Source organism: Hyperoodon ampullatus (assembly GCF_949752795.1).
Source record: "Hyperoodon ampullatus genome assembly, chromosome: 2".
NCBI lineage: Eukaryota > Metazoa > Chordata > Mammalia > Artiodactyla > Ziphiidae > Hyperoodon > Hyperoodon ampullatus.
Genome location: NC_136915.1, coordinates 111,430,598 through 111,454,415, shown reverse-complemented (window position 1 = coordinate 111,454,415; position 23,818 = coordinate 111,430,598). Strand labels below are relative to the sequence as shown.

General features: G+C 43.2%; 1 pseudogene across 1 annotated transcript; it reads right to left on the bottom strand.

The window, feature by feature from the left end:
* Positions 1–491: 491 nt before the first annotated feature.
* On the bottom strand, positions 492–22,861 carry LOC307065021 (annotated as a pseudogene). Its single transcript has 2 exons — positions 22,524–22,861; positions 492–680 (listed from the first exon to the last, which is right to left on the bottom strand). The product of its transcript is annotated as an uncharacterized misc_RNA (transcript).
* Positions 22,862–23,818: the final 957 nt, after the last annotated feature.

Here is a 23,818-nt window from a genome sequence, read left to right as displayed (position 1 = left end):
ATGCAGGGGTGAACGGACCAGGGCTGTGAGTCTCCCTGGGGAGAAGGCAAAGGAGGCAAACCTTCGAAGCCTACTGTTTACCAGACATGGTGCTAAACAAGCCTCATCCACTATCTCATTTAACACTGCACTTCACAGACGAGCAGCTGAGGCTCAGAGCAGGGGTCCCCCAGCCAGCAAGTGGAGCAAGTGTGGGTGTGTCTGCTCCCAGGCCAGCTTTTCCACCGGGGAAGGCAGGGATGTCCATCAAGTGCAATAGATACTGGAGATACCGGAGAAGCAGCGTCCAGGGTTGCCACAGAGGAAGACTGAAGAGCTGCAAACCAGCAGACGCCTGAGCTGGAAACTGCAGGAGTGGCCAAAATTTTATTTTCCTGCCGCTCAGGTTTTACTAGAAAGCCTGCTTGAAGTGGGGTGAGGGGGGGAAGGGCAGGAAGGAGAAAGAGAAGTCAGAAGGCTTTAGGGGAGAAAGGCGAGCCCAGGTCTTCCTCTTACAGGCAAGTCCTTGCGCACTCGGCTATAGCCTCGCCTTTTCTCTCCCCTGTGGTCCAGCCTCCAGTACTTCTCCTAGGAGCCTCAGGCCCCAGGCACCACCAAACCAGCTCCTTCCCCAGCTTAGGATCCACATCTGAGAAAGCTGGTGCTGGAGGAGCCTTCACGGTCATCAAGTTCAACCCTGGCTTCACGAAGGATGACACAATTTAGAGAGGGGAAGGAAGGGCAGGGATCACACAGTGGGTCAGTGGCAGGTCCCAGCCAGGTTCAGATCTCCTCATCTCCTGAGTTCACCTTCACTCACCTCTGTGCTTCTGTGCTGGAAGTCCCTTTATCACCTTCTGCCTTATTGATCTTTTGTCCATTGAGAGCAGATTGAGAGCTTCCCGTGTGCCTGTGTTCCAGACACTTAGGGGTACAGCCTTGAACAAAACAGGTGAAAGTCCCTACCCTCCTAAAATTTTCATTCCAGTATGGGAGGCAGGTAGCAAATGAAATAAACACATACCTGGAATATAAAGTGTGTTAGAAATACTGTGTAGAAAAATAGGGCAAAGAAGAGGTTTATGGAGCCCTCAGGGAGGGGATGTTGTGTATTTTAAATGGAGTAGTCAAGAAAGGCCTACAGCAAGAACCTGAAGGAATGAGGTCAAGTGAGGATAAGTAGGGGGAGAGGGAACAGCAGGGGCCATGACCCTAAGGCATGTTCTGAAACCAGCAAGGAGACCAGTATAGCTGGGCATGTGTGAATGAGGGAAAGAGCTGTCAGAGGTGAGGGTGGAGGAGTGGGTGATGCTGGGCAGTGGGAGAAATCATGCAGCAACTTGGGCTTTTACGGTGAATGAGATGAGAAGCCACTGCAGAGTACTGCACAGAGGATTGGCATCATCTGACTTATTTATTTATTTATTCTTTTTTTTTTTTTTTTTTTTTTTTGCGGTACGCGGGCCTCTCACTGTTGTGGCCTCTCCCATTGCGGAGCACAGGCTCTGGACGCGCAGGCTCAGCGGCCATGGCTCATGGGCCCAGCCGCTCCGCAGCACGTAGGATCTTCCCGGACCAGGGCATGAACCCGCATCCCCTGCATCGGCAGACGTACTCCCAACCACTGCGCCACCAGGGAAGCCCCATCTGACTTACTTTAAAAGGATCTCTCTTTATGGCTGAGTAATATTCCATTGTATATATGTGCCACATCTTCTTTATCCATTCATCCGATGATGGACACTTGGGTTGTTTCCATCTCCGGGCTATTGTGAATAGAGCTGCAATGAACATTTTGGTACATGTCTCTTTTTGAATTATGGTTTTCTCAGGGTATATGCCTAGTAGTGGGATTGCTGGGTCATATGGTATTTCTATTTTTAGTTTTTTAAGGAACCTCCATACTGTTCTCCATAGTGGCTGTACCAATTCACATTCCCACACTGCCAGGCGTGGGGTGGATGGTTGGTGGGGGGTGGCCGGTTGGTGGGGGGTGGCCGCGTGGCGCGGGGGGATCGGCTCGGTGCTTTGTGGCCGCCTGGAGGGGTGGGATGGGGAGGGTGGGAGAGAGGGAGACGCAGAAGGGAGGGGATGTGGGAGCGGATGTATATGTATGACTGATTCACTTTGTTGTAAAGCAGAGACTAATAAAAAAAATAAAAATTAAAAAAATTAAAAAATAAAAATAAAAGGATCTCTCTGGCAAGGGTGGAAGCAGGTAGAACTGTAAGAGGCAACCACAGCCACATAGCAGCTGCTTAGAACTCGGGTGACAGTAGCAGAGGCAGGGAGAAGTGGTCAGATTATAGATATGCTTTGACAATAGAATCAGTAATACTCACTAACAGATTAGATGTGAGGTATAGGTGAGAGCAAACAATGACTCAAAAATTCTTGGCCTGAATGAATGACTAAGGATGGAGCTGCCATTTAACAGATATAGAGAAGACCACAGGAGGGGCTGGCTTTGTAGGAAAAATCAACAGTGAGCTTTGGGACACGTTAAGTTTGAGATACCCATTAGACACACTCAAGTAGAATTGTCAAGTAGGCAGTTAGATATACTAGTGGAGTTCGGAAGAAGGTTCATGCTGTAGACATAAATTTGGAAATCCTCAGTGTATAAATGGCATGTGAAGTCATGAGCCAGGATGAGGTCATCAAGGGAATGAATACAGATAGTAAAGAGAAGAGGTTCAAGGACCATCCCCTGAATTACTCCAGTGTCAAGGGGTCAGATGAGAAAGAACAAGTCAAGAAAACTGGGACAAACTGAGAAGGAGCAGGTAAGAAACCCATCAGGAGAATGGGGTATCCCGGAAGACAAGTGGAGACGTTGAGGAGAAGGGATGAACAATTGGAGGAAATGCTCTAAAGATGAGGACCAAGGACACCCATTGGGCTGGGCAACATGGAGTCCATTGGAGACCTTGACAAAGGCAGTCAAGGGCAGAGGTGAGGATGAAAGGCAGATTGCAATGACTCCAAGAGCAAATGAGAAGAGAGGGCTTGAGACAGTGAGAATAGACAGCATTTTCAAAAAGTCTTATAGAGAAGAGAAGCAGATAAATGGGAGAATAGCCAGTGCTGATTCCCTTCCTCCAGCATCTTCTAAACTCTTCTCATGACTCTACCCTTCCTCTGCTGGGAAGTCGTCACTGACAGACCAAAGTCCACGAGACCCTGACAGCTCTACAGCCCATGCTCATTTCAACCCCATCTTCCCACTCCTCTGCTCCTGCCTGTGGAGGTTTGGATCCAGGCTGGGACTTTCCCACATCTCTGTTCCTGGAGACCTCTTCTGCAAATATCTCCATGACTTACTTCTGCACCTCATTCAGACCTCTACTCAAAATGTCACTTCCCTGAGATGGCTCCTCCAGCCACCTTATCTAAAATAGACTGCTCACTCCACCATGCTATTTATCTCATTAGAGTGCTCGTTGCCATTTGAAGTTGTGGTTTTTATTTGTATTCTTGCTTTGCTAGAATGTAAGTTCACTAGAGGAGAGCTCTTTACTGTATTAATTTCTTGACTTTCCCAATACTTAGGACAGTACTTGGCATATGGTCTCCTTAACATGTTCAATATGTCTGTCACCTACGTAAATACTTCTGGAAGGAATGTCTACTCATGTTAAAAAGATGTAACTGTGTTTTCCCATAAATAAATTTAACCTCTAATATCTAGTCACTGTTCTTGATGAGAGAAAACTTAATGCATTCAAGTCCGGATAAACTCAGTCAACTCTGGCTTAACCTCAGGCAATGTAAGATCCCCTCTTCCATTCCTTCTCCTCTTACCCCTCAGATTATTTTAAGACTGCTTTCTGGAGAGTATAAGATTTTAGATCTGTGCCATGAATCCCAAAATCCTGCTTAGAAACTTAATTTTTGTTTTGAAGATCCAGCCGTAGACCCTCCTCTGGGGTCTGTGCTGCTGACAAGATGGAAGACAGCTCCTCAGGGAGTCTTGTGTGAGAGAAAGGATGGGATTAAAATATTTCAAAATTTCACCCCCCTATGTAGTCTCTCCTTCTTTGTAGCAGTAGTGATCATGTGACTTTGTAAATATTCCTTCCTCCCCATTAATAGTCTCAAGCTTAAGAGAGCAAAACCAGGACACCATTTTTCCTCCTGTGTCTGCCCTGGCTCTTTTTGGTGGTATTTCTGTGCTTAGAGTTTCATTTCTCCTCTCCCTGCCTCCAGCCCTAGCAATACAGGAATTCCAGCCATCCTCTGCCCCTGCCTCTAAGTAGTTCCAAGCAGGAGGTGGAGCTAACTGGCCATGAGGCCAAACAAAAGTGTGAAATCTGCATTCAGGGATGAGACTAGGAGAGACAATCCTGGCATCCCTGCAGGCGCTGGGGGCTAATAGAGCCAAGCCAGCCCCAGCCTTTCTGGAGGGTCTGTGCTATGCCCATCTCCAGGAGGCAAGAAAGAGGAGGGGGGCTGGAGCCAGGGTACGTATAGTATTATTTTAACTGGGGAAGGAGGAGCATTCAGTCTGGCTGAGGTTCAAGGAGCCCCATCTTCCATGCTTAACTTGCCATTGCAGCTTCCTGGGTCTCACATAGCACAAGCATCTCTGGTGTGTGCAGCAGGATATCAGAGTTCAAAAATTCAGTTTGTAATTTTTGTCCATGACTCCTAAATGTAACTCAACCACTTCATCCAATGCTTAATCAAGCAAACAGCAATTGATCTAGTGTTGAGTGGAGGGGAGAGGAAACATTTAATTCTCCCCAGTTTGCACCTTCCTAACCTGAGTTTTCTGCCATGGAAATGGTTCCTCTTTCTTCCAACTTTACTGAGATAAAATTGATAAAAATCATGTAAGTTTAAGGTATACAATGTGATGCTTTGATACACGTATATATTACAAAGTAATTACCATGATAAGGTTAGTTAACATATTTATTGCATAATTACCATTTGTTTGTGTGTATGGTAACAACATTTAAGATCTACTCTCTTAGCAGCTTTCAAATAAATAAGACAATATTGTTGCTTATAGTCACCATTTTGTACATTAAATTCCCAGAGCTTATTTACCTTATAACTGGTGGTTTCTACCCCTATTCCCTCCCCCACCTGCCCCCACCCAGTCCCTGGCAACCACCACTTCACTCTGTCTCAATGAGGCTTTTTTTTTTTAAGATTCCACACAAAAGTGCAAAAATATAGTATTTGTCTTTCTGTCTGACTTATCTCACTTAGAAATTATCCAAAATGAAATACAGAAAGAAAATTTTAAAAGAAAAGGAACAATGCTTCAGTGAGCTGTGGGAAAACATCAAGCAGCCTAATACAAGCATAGCTGAAGTCCCTGAAAGATGGAGTAGAAGGTCAATTACTGAAATGTTAAAACTGGGGTGGAGGGCTCTATACAGATATAAAAATATTAATGAACTCAAGCACAAGAAATGTGAAGCAAATTATATCAGCACATCAAAATAAAATTGCTTCTAGCAAGTGATAAAGAAAATAATCACAAAAACCAGCACAGAAAAATAGACACATTGCACAAGAAGGTCATATTACAGAGGGAAAAAGAGTAAGAACAAATTGCTCACTGTTCACAATGCAAGCCAGAAAATAGCAGAGCAAGTGTACTGAAAGAGAAACTATATATACATTGGAATTCTATATTCAGTAAAATATCTTTATAAAATGAAGACTTTGTCAAACATTTCAAAGCTGAAATAATTTAACACCAGAAGACTCTGAACTCTAAGAAATGTTAAAGGTAATCCTTCAGGATGAATAGGAGTGATATAAAATGAAATTATAGATCCACACAAAGGAAGAAAGAGCACTCTACCTGGATAAAAACAAAAGACTTTTGCTTACTATTTAAACCTACTTGGAGAATAAATAATTATTTAAAGCAAAATTGATAGCAATGTATTATGAGGTTTTTAACATATGTAAAAGAAAAGTGTATCACACCAAAGCACAAAGGTCAGAAGGAAAGAAATGGAAGAATATTGTTTATAGGTTCTTAGGCTGCAAGTGAAGTGGTGTAATATGAAGGTAAACTATCCTAAGTGAAGGATCTGTACAGCACAATTTAACCACCAAAATCCCACAAAGAGTTATAGAGAGTAAGTTAACAAAGGAGGTGAGATGGGATTATATAAAAGACTCAGTGGAAAGGAAAAACAAAGGCAAAAGAAAACAGGACATAGGTGAGACATAGAAAACAAATAGTAAGATGGTAGATTTAAACTCAACCATATCAATAATCACATTAAAAGTATTGATCTCAATACTCTGATTAAAAAGCAGAGATTATCAGATTGAATAAAAAAGACCCAAATATATATTATCTAGAAGGAACCTATTTTAAATATAAAGATGCTAATAGGGTGAAAATAAAGTGATGGAAAAAGAAATGTCTTGCTTATACTAATCAAAAGAATACCGAAGTGACTAAATTGACTTGAAAGTAGATTTTAGAGCAAAGAACATCACCAGCGAAAAAGAAAGTCATTCTGTGATGATTATGAGGCAATTTATGGAGAGGATATTATAAACCCTAAATGTTTATGCATCTAATAAAAGATTTTCAAAATATATGAATCAAAACTGTTAGAGTTACAAGAAATAATAGAAGAGTTTATGGTTATCTTCAGAGATATCAACACTACTCATTTAATAATTGATAAGTAGCCATAACATCAGTAGAAATATAGAAGACTGAAATCACACTGTCACAAAAATTAACCTAATTGACACTATAGAACTTTCTGTGCAAAATAGATTCCACTTTCTTTTTGAGTGTGCCTGAAGCATTCACCAAGATAGAGCATATTCTGGCCCATAAAACAAGTCTCAATAAGTTTAAAAGGATTCAAGTAATACAAAGTGTGTTATTTGATTACAGAGGAATAAAATTAGACATAACATAAAGATCTTTTAAAAATCTCCCAACATTTGGGAAAAAAAAAACATAACTAACACATAGATCAAAGCACAACTCAAAAAGTTAGGAAGTCTTTTGATCTAGAAAGTTAAAACACAACATATAAAAAAGTTTTGAAACTAGCTAAAACAGTACTGAGAGGAAAATTAATAGCATTAAATGTGCATACTAGAAGAGGAAAGACTTCAAGTTAATGGCCTTGGCTTGCGTGTTAAGAAACTAGAAAAGAGAAGAACAAAGTGTGCCCAAAGTAAGCAGAAGAAAGGAAATAATAAAAATCAGCTCAGACATCAGTGAAACAGAAAAATGAAAACAACATAGAAAACCAATGAAACAAAGAGCTGATTCTTTAAGATTGATAAAATTGATGAAAACACTAGCCAGACTAAGCAGGAAAAAAAGGGAGAAGACATAAATCACCAATATCAGAAATGAAAGGACTTCCCTGGTGGCACAGTGGTTAAGAATCCATCAGCCAATGCAGGGGACATGGGTTCGAGCCCTGGTCCAGGAAATCCCACATGCCGCAGAGCAACTAAGCCCGTGTGCCACAGCTACTGAGCCTGCGCTCTAGAGCCGTGAGCCACAACTACTGAGCCCACATGCCATAGCTACTGAAGCCCATGCACCTAGAGCCCGTGCACCACAACGAAGAGTAGCCCCCGCTCACCACAACTAGAGAAAGCCCGCATGCAGCAACAAAGACCCAACACAGCCAAAGATAAATAAATAAAAATAAAGTATTTTTTTTAAAAAAAGAGCAATGAAAGAGGTCACCTTACTACAAATTCTATAGGTATTAGAAAATATTAAGGACATATTATAAAACACTTTATGCCAACAAATTCAAAAACAGATAATATGGATAAATTTCTTAAAAGAAAAAAATTAGCAAAGTTTATTCAAGAGGAAATAGATAATCTGAAAAACTCTAAATCAGTTAGAGAAATTATATTTTAAATTAAAAACTTTCCCACAAAGAAACACTGGTGAATTCTACCAAATGCCTAAGGAAGAAATTATACCAAATTCTCCACAAGCTACTCCAGAAAACTGAAGAGAAGGGACTACTTCTCACTTCATAAGGACATTATTTTGACACCAAAACCAGAAAAAGACATTACAAGAAAAGTAAGCTATAGACCAATATCCCTCTTTAACATAGAGGCAAAAAGGTAACAAGAATTTAGCAAATCAAACTTAAACACATGTAAAAAGGACTAAACAACATAATCAAATAGGGTTTGTCTCAGGAATGCAAGGCTGTTTTAATATTCAAAAATCAATCAATGTAATTTACCATATTAATAGACCAAAAAAGAAAAACTGTATGATCATTTCGATAGATGCAGAAGAAAACATTTTTCAAAATTCAACATCCATTTTTTGTTAAAAACTCCCAGCAAAGTAGAAAGAGAAGGACCATCCTCAAATTGCAGCAAAAAAAGAAATAAAAAGCATCCAGATTGGAAAGGAAAAAGTAAAACTCGCTTTATGCTTAGATGACCTGATCACATATATTGAAAATTTTATGGAATTTACATGAAGCTATTGAAACTAATAAGCAGTATACAAGATTATTATACAAAAATTGCATTTTCATATACTAACAATGAATAATCAGAAACAAATAAAAACCCCCATTTAAATTATGATCAAAATAGATGAAATACCTAGGGAAAATGTGACAAAATATGTGCAAAACCTTTTCACTGAAAACTACAAAACTTAAAAAGAAATTAAAATGACCTATATAAATGGTTAGATATTCCATGTTTATGAATTGAAAGACTCAATATTGTTAAGATGTCCATTCCTCTCCAATTTAATCTACAGATTTAATTCAATCCCAGTCAAAATCTCAGCAGGCTTTCTTTTTTTTTTTTTTTTTTGGTAGAAATGGACAAGTTTATTGTAAAATTCATATGGCAGTGCAAAGGACCTAGAATAGCTAAAGCAACTTTGAAAAAGAACAAAATTAGAGGACTTACATTATCTGACTTCAAGACATTTTAAAGCTATAGTAAATAAGATGAGAGTGTCAGGAAGGACAAATAGATCAATGTAACAAAATAAGAATTTGGAGGTAAATACAAACAAATATGGCCAGTTGATTTTTTTTTTTTTTTTTTTTTCTGCGGTACATGGGCCTCTCACTATTGTGGCCTCTCCCTTTGCGGAGCACAGGCTCCGGACACGCAGGCTCAGCGGCCATGGCTCACGGGCCTAGCCACTCTGCGGCATGTGGGATCTTCCCGGACTGGGACACGAACCCGTGTCCCCTGCATCGGCAGGCGGACTCTCAACCACTGCGCCACCAGGGAAGCCCAGTCAGTTGATTTTTGACAAAGATGCAAAGGCAATTCAGTAGAGAAAGGAACAATTGAATATCCATATATTCCCCTCCACACTGCCCCCCCCAAATAAATTCTTTGTCCAAAACTTTCACCATATACAAAAAATAACTTATAGAAGAACACATAGGAGAAAATCTTTGTGTACTAGTATTAGGCAAAGATTTCTTAGATACGACACCCAAAGCAAGATCCATAAAAGAAAAAAAAATTAATTGGATTTTGTCAAAATTAAGAATTCCTCCTCTTTGAAAGAAACTCTTTAAGAGCATGTAAATATAAGTCACAGACTGGGGTAAATATGTGCAGATAGCTTATCTGATAAAGGACTTATATCAAAATGTATATATATCTTTAAAAAAACTTTCAGAATTCAGTAATAAGAAACCAAACATCTCAGCAAAGTAATGGAGGAAATATTTGAACAGATAATTCACCAAGGAAGATACCTGGAGACAAATGAGCACATGGAAAGATGCTCATATCAGTAGCCATTAAGGAAATGCAAATTAAACTCAATTAACACATGTCAATTAGAATGTCTAAAAATAAAAAACTGAGCACACAAAATGTCGGCAAAGATGTGCAGCAACCAGAATTCTCATGTACTTTCAGTGGGAATGTAGAATGGCACAACCATTTTGGAAAACAGTTGGGCAGTTTCTTAAAAAGTAAAACATATAGGGGGCTTCCCTGGTGGCGCAGTGGTTGAGAGTCTGCCTGCCGATGCAGGGGACACGGGTTCGTGCCCCGGTCCGGGAAGATCCCACATGCCGTGGAGCGGCTAGGCCTGTGAGCCATGGCCACTGAGTCTGCGTGTCCGGAGCCTGTGCTCCGCAATGGGAAAGGCCACAACAGTGAGAGGCCCGCGTACCACAAAAAAAAAAGTAAAACATACACCTACCATATAACACAGTTATTCTACTCTTAGGTCTCTATCCAAGAGAAATGAAAGCATATACCCATCCAAAAACTTGTCATGAATGTTCAGGGCAGCTTTATTTGTAATAGTCAAAACCTGGAAACAATCCAAATGTCCATCAATAGATTAATGGATAGACATAATGTGGTATTATCCATACAATGAGGGCATTTACTACCCAGCAATAAAAAAGAATGAACAATTGATACATGCAACAACTTGTTTGAATCTCCGAGTAGTTTTGCTGAGTGAAAGAAGCCAGGCATAAGAGAATACATACTGGATGATACCACTTGTATAAAATTCTTGAAAGTTCAAACTAACTTATAGGGACCAAAAGTAGATCAGTTGTTTTCTGGAGATTGGTGGGCAGGGAGAATCATGAGGGAGGAAACACAAAAGGTTATTAGAAAAATTCTGAAGGTGTTGAATATGTCAGCTGTATACCAAGAAAGCAGGAAAAACTGAAGTTTACAAGTATAGTGAATGAGGCTGATTTCTCTATTTCTACATGTCCACCTAGATTAACGGAGGTGTGTTTTGGGGACAAATTGCTGGAGCATGGTGGCTTCTTTGGAGAGAAATAGAGACCTGGTGACAGAGAGAGAAGTTTGAGGAGAACCATGCATTGCATATCCATGATGTGTCAGATCCTATGTTAAACACTTTAAATGAATGATCCCATTTAATTCTCATAAAAGCCCTTTGAAGTAAGTACAATTACCCTCATTTTACAGATGAGGAAATGGAACCTGAGAGGGTCCAACAGCTTGCTCCACCATCGTAGAGCTGGTATTGATGCCGTAAGACTCTGCTGCCTGGGCCAGCTGCAGTGCTGTGCTGAGTCCTGGGAGCTCTATCTCTATGAAAATCTCTGGGATAAGGGAGGGGAATCACTCCTCGGCATGTGCTCTTGCTGGTTTGACCTCAAAGGTGGTACGCAGGGGCCCAGGGGCACTGGAATTCCTGCTCTTAGGTGACTGACCGCCCCCTTTTCCTGGGACTGGAGGGATTCCTGGAACATGGGGCTTTCATTTTAAAACAAGGATGAGTCAGTCACACTAATTCTGGCTCAGCAGAGGCCTTGTACCTCTGGACACTGGTTTTCTGGGTCCTGGGCCCTTGATGACATGCCTAGAATATTTTCTTGGACTTAGGCCAGACAAGGGAGATGGTTTCATAGGTAAAGGAAGAAACAGAGGCAATTTTGTATTGCTCTTTTATTTTTGTGCTATCTAATATCAGGATCGCTAGGAAAGATGTTTCTAGCCTCTTCAACCTTCCATTTCCAGTTGGGGCCTCCCTAGGTTGGGAGGCTATGAAGGGAAATAGGGGCTTCTGGTTGGGAGGAATTGGTGGTCAATGAGAATCAGCTTTTCTAAAAGTAGGTCTAGCCTGACCCTACCAGGTGGTAGGCATGGCACCGTCCACTTGTTTGTGACAGTCTACTTGTTTGGCTGCTTCTGCCCCTGGGGACCTGATTTGGATGCCAGTTTTGGACTATGGGACTGCTGTTGGCTTAGGGAGTTATTGTTCTGTGTTTGTGGTGCAGTGGGATCAGTCTCCTTATTAAGGCATGTGCACTCAGGCTTGGGCTCCAAACAGCAGCACATGGGCTGAATGTAACACGGGGGCTTCAGCGGGCAGCATGGGTTGCACTTTGGTTGGTCACACATCTTCTCAAGTTTTGGAGGTCCTAGAACAAAAAGAACATTTTCAGAGGGAAAGCTGGCTGCCTGCATTCACTTCCCCCTTCTTTGACCCCCAGATACATCCATCTTCAGAGTGATGACACAGACCAGCGCTGGGAAAGCAAGGCTGGATGCTCAGAGGGAACCCAGTCCCACAGTTCTGTGCCTTCATATGGGTCAGTGTGCTGGTTCCTCACTAGGGAGCCGTTTTCCAGATAGAAAAGGAAAGACTGGAATATGTAAGAATTTTGCCTAAGGTCTCTTAGCTAATGAGGAAGAGTATGACCCTTGGCAGCCGAGTCTGAGTCCAGTGGCAGGCACTTCAAAAACTTCATCTCATGAATGGTTACAGCCAGCCTGAGAGGTCGGTGTTTTTCACCCCATTTTACCTATGAGTATGATTGAAGTTCAGAGATCTACCTCAGTTGCTAGTAAGTGGATTCAAGTCAGGTTCCATCCCAGCTCAGAGCCATGTGCTTGGTCTGGTGTCCAACATGGTACCCAGGGACCCAGGTGCAACAGGACTCTCTTTAGGGTGACCAACTGTCTTGAGACAGATGGATGTATTTGTCTTGCCCTTCCTGAAAGCATCATGCCCCTCAGCACGTAGGAAGTGTCTGCCTTGGGGGCGTTTCCAGTAAAGGAGACAGAAAATCATTGCTCTTGGTATGGAGGGCCGAGTTGCAGGCCTGGCTCTATGACTCCTGAGCCAGGGGGCGGGGCAGCTCTCTTCACCTCTCTGACCTTTATCTCTTCCTTTGTGTGGGGGCAGCGTTAGGGGTGAAGAGGAGACAACTGGACCTTGTTGATGTCCTCAAATTCAACCATTCAGGGCTTCTGTAATCTCCCGATTCTTCTAGGAGTAGGAAAAACCCAAACAACTCTTTCTTTGCTCCTTATCAACCCACCTACCTCCCACCCAGGAAATCCAGGAAAGTTCTTCTTAAGTCCATATACCTAGGACTCAATATATGGCCCCTAGGGCAGCACTGCTATGGTTTCTGCCCAGTCCCTCTTATGGCACGTGGACGAAAGCCACTGGGAGGTCCCAGAGCAGGACAGTGTCTAGAAGTGGCCCAGAGTCAGCAGGCAGAGGGACCTGGGGGGTCTTCTAGCCCAGGGGGAGACATGGAGGAGAAGAAATGAGCAAGCACCCCGGCTGGGGGCTCATCCCACAAGGCCACACACCCACATCAGGGAGGTGCCAGGTCTGTCAGAGCCTGTCACCCGGGTGGAGGAGGATGGGTGTGGGAGTTCAAGTGACAACTGCTGAGATCAAGTTGCCACCACCCTCCAGCCTCCAGAACCCACGGATAAGCCACTGGTCCAAAATGGTTTTTCTTTTTTTTTCTTTTTTTTTTTTTTTAATTTTTTTCAACTGCGTAGCTTGTGGGATCTTAGTTCCCTGACAAGGGATCAAACCCGGACCCCCTGCAGTGGAAGTGCACAGTCCTAACCACTGAACCACCAGGGAAGTCCTTCCAAACTGGTTTTTTAAACTGAACCAGTTACTGCCGTGGGCTTTCCACTAGGCACACACACTTGTGTATCTGTGTGTGTGCATGTGTGCACCCACCTGTGTGTGAGTGTATGTGTGTGTGTGTCCATGCAGAAGCACAAGCACAAGGAAGGAGGAATCTGAAGTTCATGACCATGGCTGCATGGCTGGACCAAACTGAGATTTCATTGTATTTGTTCATCAGGCTTTAAAATTGGAGTCTGTGTGAATAACTCCTAAGGAGATCGCTTCTGTTCTGGCCTCAGCCCCTCCTGCCAGTGGATTCTTCCCCGTCCTCTATCCCACCCCTGCCCTGCCATCCACCACCCCCTCCCAGCCCTACTCCAAATACTCCATCCGGTGCTGAGAAAGCCATGACTCTCATCTTTTTGTTCTTTTCTTTGTGTCGTGAGAATGGGGGGATTCCTGGGGACAGGAGTTACAACTCCCCCTCACACCAAAGGCTTCCTGAGCATTCCCTAGGTGGGACGGAAAGCCTTACCATCCCCTTTTTGCCACTGAAGGCAGATCTGGTTCCCGGAAGATGTGTGGAATTCTCACATTAGGTGGTTCCTGGAAGAAACCTGTCTGATGACCCACTTTGCTGTAGACCCAGGGCCTCAGCTGTCTCAGATGATGGGTGTCAGGCCCATAGCTCAGCCCTTGCTTCTGGGGATCCACCTCACTCAGCTCGGGTGTGCAAGCTGGGCCCCACTGAGCTGGGCGTGGGTGACACCTCTGCCCTGCCCAGCCTCTCTCCGCCTCAAATTTCAGAACCACCAGAGCCTCATGACGGGGTTTCTCTGGGGGAAGGAGTCACCGCCATGAACCTGAGGAGGATGTCACTGTGCCGCTTGCTGCTGGCTGAGGACAGACTGGGGTGACTACACTTTAGGGTCCATTAGGCTGTGCATCTCCGGAGCTAGACCACCAGGAGGGAAAGAAATCTGAGAAGGGTCACCTCATGGGGTCCCTACCGCTGGGTCTGCACCCTCCACACTCCCAGGTCCCTGGCAGTCTAGCTGCAGCCTCAGCTGGGTCAGGGGCAGGTTCTCACCTGAGGCAAAAGTGACTTGTGGGGTCGGGTGTTGGCCTCAATTCAGTCGTGACTCTATGCCTGCCAGTTATTCAGGAATTAATTCTGTCATCCAGGAAGAGATCTCTGCTCAGTTTTAGGCACACGACACTGGACCAGGACTCCTCAGGGGTGGGAGTAGGGGACAAGTGACACAGTCCCTCCCTCCAGGTCAAGAGACGCTGCAGAGAGGCTGAGGTGGCAGAGTTCTGCCCTGTCGATGCCCTGACTTGCCTGGGATGGAAGAGGAAGGAGAAGCAGGGCAAAAGGAGACACACAGACATGAAAATAGAACCCAGACGTCAGAAGGAAAATGGGGAAAAAGAGGGGAGAGTTAAGGGCCATAGAAGCCTTGCTCACTGCCTCCTCCATGGTCTCTGAAGCTGTTTTACAGAAAGTCTGTGTGCACTTGGGTGCCCTGGAGCCCTGGGGGCTGAGCTTGTGCATGTGTGTGTGTGTGCACACACACGTGAGTGTGTGCAAGGAGCCTGGTATCTGGCTCAGTCTCCTTGTTGTCAGAATCTGTCCCATGGGGAATTCAAAAAGAGACATGTACCAAAATGTTCATAGCAGCCCTATTTACAATAGCCCGGAGATGGAAACAACCTAAGTGTCCATCATCGGATGAATGGGTAAAGAAGATGTGGCACATATATACAATGGAATATTACTCAGCCATAAAAAGAAATGAAATTGAGCTATTTGTAATGAGGTGGATGGACCTAGAGTCTGTCATACAGAGTGAAGTAAGTCAGAAAGAGAAAGACAGATACCGTATGCTGACACATATATATGGAATTTAAGAAAAAAAAATGTCATGAAGAACATAGGGGTAAGACAGGAATAAAGACACAGACCTACTAGAGAATGGACTTGAGGATATGGGGAGGGCGAAGGGTAAGCTGTGACAAAGTGAAAGAGCGGCATGGACATATATACACTACCAAACGTAAGGTAGATAGCTAGTGGGAAGCAGCCGCATAGCACAGGGAGATCAGCTCGGTGCTTTGTGACTGCCTGGAGGGGTGGGATAGGGAGGGTGGGAGGGAGACGCAAAAGAGAGGGGATATGGGAACATATGTATATGTATAACTGATTAAATTTGTTATTAAAAAAAAAGAAGATTATCATTAACACTGAAACCGGTTATAAGATTTAACTTCTTTATATGAGATATATGTGTTCACTTAAAATATATCTATATATGTATATAGATGATAGATATTGTGTTTAGAAAGTCCGATGCCAAATGGAAGTATGTGTGTGTATACATAAAGTTTAACGCCAAATGTTCATCTGTGGATCTATTTAATAAGTATGGTAATAAATAAAAATTTAAATAAAGAAATGCTTTCTACCCACTGAAAAAAAAAAAAAAAGAATCTGTCCCATGGGGGGTCAGACCTGAGACCAGGGGAGAGAAGAAGGTGGGGGTGGGGAGTGGGAGAGTGGACTGTGAGCCCTTTAAAATTTTTTGTTGCTTTTCTCTGTGCATGTTTTGCTTCTTTTACAATTTCTTCTCCCTGCCTCTCTGTCTCTCTCTGTCACTGTTTTCCATTCTCTCTTTCTCTCCTCCTCTGTGTCTGTGGTTTACCTTTCTCCCTCTGTAGCCAGTGCCCCTGGACTGACAGTTGGGAGCCTCCTGTCCACCAGGAAGTCCAGCATGTCAGGCTCCATCCTTCCAAGTCCAGGCTGGGCTGTTTCTACAGGAGCAGTTCTCATCCCAGTGGCCAGAGGGTACCCAGAGCTCCCATCCAGGGGTTCACCTGGCTGCTTCCAGACATCCCCTCCCAGCATGTTCCCTTTGGGCAGGTCCCTGGAACAGGTCCCAGTTGGGGGTGGGGTGCCGCATCAAAGATGGAGAGCATCTTAGGAATCAGTCCTGTGCACCAAAGCACAGGGAGGGAAAGGACAATGCCCTCAGGTCCCATGCCTTCTGAGCCAGTGCTCTCTCCTTTGTCTCACTGCCCTCTCTTTGACCTCTGCCCACCAGCCCAGCCTCATCTCTAGCCACTGTTCCTTCCATGTCATCAGACTGGCCCAGAGCAGATCCCTGCTAAATTCTGCTGGCCTCTGTCTGGATCTTTGTACTGCTCTTCCCGTGACCCAGAACACCTATCCCCACACCCTCACTAAATATTACTCAAACCTGAAGTCTCAGCTTACACCTCACTTGAGGAAAACAACACTAACCCATAGGGCTTGTGGCCTTGATATAAGTTCTTGGTGCTCCCTATACTTCTCGCTACGTTTTTATCATGATTTCCCTAATTGTCTGGCTTCTCCTCTAGTCTGTTAGTTTCATGGGCACAGGCATCCTTGCTGTCCTGCTCGCCACTGTTCTCAGCATCTAACACAGTGTATGACATTATGTGGACTTCAGTACTAAGGAATGAATGAATGGATGAATGGACAGCCATGAAGGCAGGACCCATCGACAAGTTTTCTCTGGCTTACCTGCTCTGGACACTTCTTTTTTGTCTCTTTTCAATTCGTGGTTCTCATGCTTGGCTTCCGAAAACGGTCTTCCCTGGACTGGCAGCAGATATGCCCCTCCCTCAGCAACCTAGTGAATCCATGACTATCAGAAGTCAAATGGTTTCTGTTCCCTCCGGATGCCAAGCTTCCGAGGTTCTAAGCCTCTGTGACCTTGTCATTCTCTCTCCCCAATATACTGTGACTGTGACTGACTCACCGGCGCCCCCTGCTGGCTGGATAGCAGGGTTCCTCTTGGTTTCTTCTCTCCTGAAGGGCACAGGCAGCTCTTGAGTAAACCCATAATGAGTTATTTGTAGTGAGGTGGATGGACCTAGAGTCTGTCATACAGAGTGAAGTAAGTCAGAAAGAGAAAAACAAATACCGTATGCTAACACATATATATGGAATCTAAGAAAAAAAAAAAAGGTCATGAAGAACCTAGGGGTAAGACGGGAATAAAGACACAGACCTACTACAGAATGGACTTGAGGATATGGGGAGGGGGAAGGGTAAGCTGGGACAAAGCGAGAGAGTGGTATGGACATATATACAGTACCAAACGTAAAATAGATAGCTAGTGGGAAGCAGCCACATAGCACAGGGAGATCAGCTCGGTGGTTTGTGACCACCTAGAAGGGTGGGATAGTGAGGGTGGGAGGGAGGGAGACGCAAGAGGGAAGGGATATGGGAACAGATGTATATGTATAACTGATTCACTTTGTTATAAAGCAGAAACTAACACACCATTGTAAAGCAATTATACTCCAATAAAGATGTTAAAAAAAAACATAATGGTTCGATTACCTAAGACATAAGCCTAATGCACACATATGTACTGAGTGTCTACTGTCTACCAGGCTCCGACCTGAACATGAAGTGTACAAGCTCAATAGCTGACATTCTCAAAGCTCTTTTAATTCGGTGTAGAGACAGTAGACAGCGTCAGTACTGTGTGATGAGAATGTTGGCAGGGGAAGCACAGGTTGCCAAGGGAGCACATGGGGTCGGGTTTGGGGTCTGGCATGCTTTCTGGAAGGAGTGATGTTTAAGCAGGGATTGGGTGACAACGGGAGATAGAGAGTGGGACATGGGGATGTCCTGTGTAGGGGAGAAGCTCGGTGTGGCTGGAGCACAGCGGGGAGAAAGGAGAAGGGGTGGATGCTGTACCAATGAGGGCCTTGTATGCCATGGGAAAGGGTTTGGATTTAACCTGAGGACAATGGGAGCCACTGAGTGGTTCTAAACAGGGGAGAAACAAGAATCCCTTGGGGGGGCAAGGACTCTATTTTATTCATTTCTAGCTCAGCATAAACACCACACCCCTCCATCTAGGGCCCTTTGCTTGTACTGGCTGGAATAGTCTCCCCAAGAGATCTTCATCACTAACTCCCTTGCTTCCTTCAAGTCTTTGCTTAAATGTGGGTTTATAAGTGAGATATTACACCCTCATCTTCCTATTTAAAGTTACTATCTGCCAATAGAGACACGGATGTAGAGAACAAACATATGGACACCAAGGCTGGAAAGCAGGGGTGGGGGTCGGGGGTGGGATGAATTGGGAGACTGGGATTAACATGTATACACTAATATATATAACTAATAAGAACCTGCTGTATACACAGGGAACTCCACTTCACTGTACAGTAGAAACTAACATGACATTGTAAAACACCTATACCCCAATTAATTAATTAATTAAAATTACAATCTGCTACTCTTTCCCTCACTCCAATCACCTTTATACAGTTCTACTTTCTTTTCCTAGGTAACACTTTTTACATACATACAATATACTCTACGTATAATTTCTTTGCTCTGTTTTTGTCTGTTGTCTTTCTTCTCTCACCAAAATGTCACCTCCAAATGGGCAAAGTTTTTTTTTTCCCCACGGACTCACATCAAGCTTCTAGAATGATTTCTGACATATAGGGAATGAACAATGTTGGTTGAATGCATGAATGCTGATTGTTAGTTACTTTTTTGTGTGTGTGAGTTGTGGTCTCTGCTATAACTCCGAACTTCATTTGCCCAAGGTGAGAAACCTGTTTTTAAAGTCTGTTCTCCAAACATCATCCAAACTAACAGAATGTGTCCCTTCACAGCCCCACTCCTACCTCCTTTTTTTTTTTTTACCTCTGTCATCAAAATTAGGGATGATTATGACCATCTTCTTTAGCTATAGGAGCTAAATTTATTGGTGATGAGAAAATTGAGGCCAGTTTGCTCTGTAATGGAGCAAATCCTTGTGGTCTCTCACTTCTGGGTTCAGGTCCCTGAGGCCCAGCTTCCTGTACTTCTCCTTTGATATTATCCATTATTATCATATATTTATTTGGTTCGAAACCCAAAAGGTAAAAAGAATTCACAGTGCAATTTCCCCCTGTTACTCCAATCCCTTCATCCAATAGCAATCAGTTTCTCAAATATCTTTCCAGGGATATTTTATATGCAAAAAGCCACACACAAACATGTATACCTTTCCTTCTTTTAACAAAATAAGAGAAACTCCACATTGTTTTGCTCACTGCTTTTTCTCATGTTGAGGATCATTCCATTTCAGTACATAAAGAGTATCTTCATTCAGTTTGCTGTCTGAATAATAATCTAGAGACACATGGGAATTCCCAATTTGAGCTCTTGCAAACAATGCTGTGGTGACACACTGTACATACATTGTGCCTCGGGGAGAATGGATATAGCATACATTTCCCTAAATGCAGTTGCTTCCTCAAAAGATAAAACTGAGAGACATTGTCAGTTTTTCTTCCATGGATGTTTCACCAATTTACATCATTCCTCACAATGTGTAAAACTGCATATTTCCCCACAAACTCACACAATGAATTCATTATTAAATTAATTGTGCTCTATCAACCTGATAAGTTAAAACTGATATTTCAGAGTAAGTTTGAGCTTTCCTTAGTAAGTCAGCTCAATTTTCTTTCATTATGCTTGGGAGCCATAATATTTCTTTTTCTGGAAACTGCTCGGGTATGCAATTTACCTGATACTTAATTAGATTGTTGATCATTTTATTATCGATTTGTGGTGTTCATACTATATTGGGAAAATTAGCCCATTTTTGTGCTATGAGATGCACAATTTCTTCTGGCATGTTTTTAGACTTTTGACTTTGTGTGTTAGATTTCAGCCATATAGAAACTATTAATTTTTATGGAAACACTTTAAAAAATATTTTCCTTTATAGTTTTTGATTGTGTGTGTTATAATGGTAAAACTGATGCCCATTTTGAAATTATAGAAGAATACTCCTAAAGTTTCTTAAGGAATAATTTGTAATGTTTTCAACCTTTAGGAACTCATCTTAGTACAAAATTTTCTTAATGGATACCCAGCTGTGGCAACATAATTCACTGATCTTTCTTCATAGATTTGAGGGTGTGTTTATCATGTATTAATTTCCCCTATATATTTGGTCCCAGCTCTGAGCTTCCCATTGAGTCCTATTGATCTGTCTGTATATTCATGGTCTAGTACCACACTATCTATATAACAGCTTCGTAATATATTATAAATATATAATATCTGGTAGAGCTAGTTCCTGCAAATTGCTCCTGTTTTTTAGGATTGTCTTGGCCATTTTAATATTATGTTTTTGTGCTCAACATCACTAATTATTAGAGAAATTCAAATCAAAACTACAATGAGATATCACCTCACGCCAGTCAGAATGACCATCATCAAAAAATCTACAAACAGTAAATGCTGGAGAGGGTGTGGAGGAACTGGAATCCTCTTACACTGTTGGGAGGTATGTGAATTGGTACAGCCACTATGGAGAACAGTATGGAGTTTCCTCAGAAAAACTAAAAACAGAGCTACCATATGATCCAGCAATCCCACTCCTGGCATATATCTGGAGAAAAACATGGTTCGAAAGGATACATGCACCCCAATGTCCATTGCAACACTGTTTACAATAGCCAAGACATGGAAGCAACCTAAATGTCCATCGACAGATGAATGGATAAAGAGGATGTGGTGCCTATATACAATGGAATATTACTCAGCCATAAAAGAATGAAATAATGCCATTTGCAACAATATGAGTGGACCTGGAGATTATCATACTAAGTAAGTCAGACAGAGGAAGACAAATATCATATGACATTGCTTATATGCGGAATCTTAAAAAATGATACAAATGAACTTATTTACAAAACATAAACAGACTCACAGACTTAGAGAATGAATTTATGGTTACCGGGGCAGGGGGAGGAAGGGGGAGGGATAGATTGGGAATTTGGGATTGACATGTACACACCACTATATTTAAAATAGATAACCAACAAGGACCTACTGTAGAGCACAGGGAACTCTGCTCAATATTTTGTAATAACCTAAATAGGAAAAGAATTTGAAAAAGAAGAGATACATGTATATGTATAACTGAATCACTTTGCTGTACACCTGAAACTAATACAACATTGTTAATCAACTATGCTCCAATATAAAATAAAAATTTTTAAAAAGAACCATAGTCCTGAAGGATGGGCAGAGCATTGCTGTTGCCTATGGTCCACTGTTGGGTTGGAAAAAGTACCTTGAGAACTTGCCCCCAGCCCTTGGCTTTTGTCCCATTAAATAGAAGAGGAAAAGAAACAACATAGGGTGGAAATCAACACCAAGGCCCAAATGTCTCTAGGGGGTATTATGCTCACTGGACCGTGGTGTACATTCCCACCAGATTCTGGTGCCTGTGTGAAGAGAAGGCGTGAGGGACTCAGTCAGGAGGATTCACTCAAGGAAAGTGTTTTTCATGGCCTTTTGAACTGAGATCTGAAAACTACATGTACCCCTGTGGCATTTCCTTCTTAAGCATGTGATTCCCCCAAATAAAAATGATCTGGAGGCTAAATTCTGGGACTGGGAAGTATCCTGTCCTTTATGAGTAGGAAGAAATTTCAGTGATGTTGGCAAATGTGGCAATAGCAGTGGAACAGGTTCACTGATACTTTGGGAACATCCCCTTCTTATTCCCCTCTGGATATTTTTTACACAGCCCTCTCAGGCTGCTCAGACCCAGGGTCTACCTAGAGGGAATTTCCCATCTGGTGGCTATTTGTGGGAATCTGCTTAAGGAATCCAGGTTCCTGGAAGCTCCTCAAAGCTGAGGATGGGGGAAATCAACAAACTGTAAGAAGTTTTGGGTGCCAGGATAGATAAGCTTTATTTGTGTACATTGATAAGGCTTTGGGAAGTAGAGTTTTCTCCAGCATTCAGGTCTTCTTGACCTAGGACCAGAGCTAAGGCCAGGAAGTGTGAGATTTTCAGGAAAAAGAGGAATCCATCATGTACACATCTAGGCAGCTTAATTCAGGAGGAGAGGGATGAATAAAACCGAGAGTGAGGGCTCCCTGGTGGTGCAGTGGTTGAGAATCCGCCTGCCGAAGCAGGGGACACGGGTTTGTGCCCCGGTCCGGGAAGATCCCACATGCTGCGGAGCGGCTAGGCCCGTGAGCCATGGCCGCTGAGCCTGCGCGTCTGGAGCCTGTGCTCCGCAACGGGAGAGGCCACAACAGTGAGAAGCCCGCATACGGCAAAAAAAAAAAAAAAAGAGAGAGAGTGAGAAGTGACATCAACTCCAGACTGGTCTTTGGTTGTGGCTCTTTTGCTCCTCCAAGGTTGCAGATCAGCTGTAGCCCCAAAACCATGGCAGCAACTGGAACATCCAGAGAGCTCCACCTTACAGCAGTTGGAAGGCTGGGGCTGGCATAGGTAGACACTTGGAAACCGGTGGGACACCAGAGAGCAGCAGCTTCCAAAGCCAGAAATACAGCAGCTGGGGACACAGCAGGAGGGGGCAGGAGCGGGCAGGAGGGGGGCAGGGAGCCAGGGCCTCAGAAGCCTTTGGGGGGTGCTTAGGTGGATATTTGGGGAGGCACTTGGCAGGGTTGGTTTTGTTGGCAGGACATCTTGGAGACTGTTCAGTTGCTCTATAAAGCAATGCAGATATTTCAAAGTTCAGTGATTATAAATCTCATTTGTATCAGTATTTTTCCTACAGAGTCTGAAGTTCTGTAATTGATTTTGTGGTTCCAGGGCCCATGTCTTTACAGCAGAGTAGCCCTACTTTCCTGGCATAGGAGAAATCAAGCAGTTGGTAAGTTAGACTTTGGTAGCACCTTCTCCTACCTGTCCTGGTTCTCCTATGACTCCTGACTTTAAAGGCAGTAACATAGGGCACTAGGCAGTTTCAAAAATCTTAAGTTTTTTTTATAACATTATCTGGTTTATGCATTCTAGAAACCACATGTTTAGCCTGAGCCCATGGTCACTCCCCCTGTTTTCATCAGCTCCCTTTTTTTTCATTCTTACATCATGGGCTCTGCCTTCAGCCCTGTGTGGCTGTCTCTTGTCCTACAAAGTAGCCTCCCCCACCACTGGCCCAATTTCTGGTTACCATTTATCCCCCCTAGGATTGCTACTTCTGAGCCACCCCAATGATCTCCATGAGCCTTATCTTCCTGCAATTACCAAGTAGTTCCCATTCTCTCCAACCTTTCCCATTCAGCTGATGTGTGGCAGTCCCGGCCACCCCCAAATTGCCATCAGGTCAATGAGGACACTCACCTTGTTCTTCTAACCTTGGGCAAGTGATGATATGTCAAATGCAATGAGGAGATAGTGTGATCTGATGTCTTTTATACATATCCTGCACCTAACTCAAGGGAATAAACCACAATCATGTGAAAGCTATTCTCAACCAGGTGGTTATGATGACAATTTCCCACATTCAAGTGGCTCCATCACTCTGTCACTTTGTCACACTGGGTCACTATTGGATGTTCATGAGTATCTTTCCAGAGCATCCCTCCCCTCCATAAGCCCTGGAATTCTTTCCATAAAGATGAGAAGATCGTGATTTATAA